The sequence below is a fragment of the Triticum aestivum genome, chromosome 4A (genome assembly GCF_018294505.1).
Source record: "Triticum aestivum cultivar Chinese Spring chromosome 4A, IWGSC CS RefSeq v2.1, whole genome shotgun sequence".
Lineage (NCBI taxonomy): Eukaryota > Viridiplantae > Streptophyta > Magnoliopsida > Poales > Poaceae > Triticum > Triticum aestivum.
In genome coordinates this window covers 742,009,356-742,010,460 of record NC_057803.1, presented here as the reverse complement: position 1 = coordinate 742,010,460, position 1,105 = coordinate 742,009,356, and positions in this window count along the sequence as shown.

The window sequence follows — 1,105 nt, the reverse complement described above, 5'->3', positions numbered from 1 at the left end:
GAAGGAGAGAGGGTGGGACTATATCCCTGCGCCCACTTCACTCGGGACAGCAAACGCGGCAAGAAGGAACGGGAGGCAGAAGCAGCTAGCACCTCCATCGCCACCCCGAAGTCATCCAAGCAGTTTGACTTCAGCGATTTCCAATAGTTTCTGCAACAACAAGAATCCTAAAATTACATTATGTAGCTGCTACCCTACCAGGCCAAGGAAACAAGGAACAAGAGCCAACCTATAGGCAAGATGAAAGTTTCGAAGAAGAAATCACTGTTGGGGGAGATGGCTAGACTGCCTTGCCATTATTCCGCCGCCGCCGCCACGACGCCACCAGATGATGAGCGCACGCAGCTTCGGGATAAATCGGTCGATCGAAAAAGAGAGAGCACAGGGCATGCCTCGTTTAGCATTCATGAGTGGGGGCCTGGTCGACCCAATTAAGGAGAGAGGGCCTAGGTCAACCTGCGGAGTAGCGGCCGGATTACGGGGTGAAAACATGGAGACGGGAGTGGTGGGATGGACCGAGAGATCTGGACCGTTCTTAAGTGTAATCGGACGGTTAAGGACGCCAAATCGTTGTAGGAGCTCATAGGTAGCTCTGTTTTACTGTTTTGTAATAGCTATTATATTCTTCTATAGCAAAAATAATCAACTAAAGGTTCTTTGAACCGGTACTAAAGGTGCTGGTGGGGCCCCAGCCTGACAACAGCCTACCACCACCTATGTAGTACCGGTTCGTGGCAAGGTCAGCCACGAACCAGTACTAATGGGCGCCACCCGCCTAGCCGTTCGAACCGGCACTAATGTGCTTCATATTAGGCCCTTTTTTTTACTAGTGCCAATAAACAAATAGCTAGACATATGGCAAGTTTGAGTCACCACAAAAAAAAAGAGTTAGAACACTCCCTCGGCGATTGATCACCCAATATTAGGGTGACTCAAACTATACTGCAATAGAATGTGATCACACTAAACATCATCCTACACAAGTAATTAGGCATATGGCAAGTGAAACAAGTTTGACTCACCATATTTTTTAGGGCGATGCTAGGCGCCGGCGCACCGGCCGAACAACTTCGGACGGTCCAGCCCTAGCCGTTCAATGCGAGCC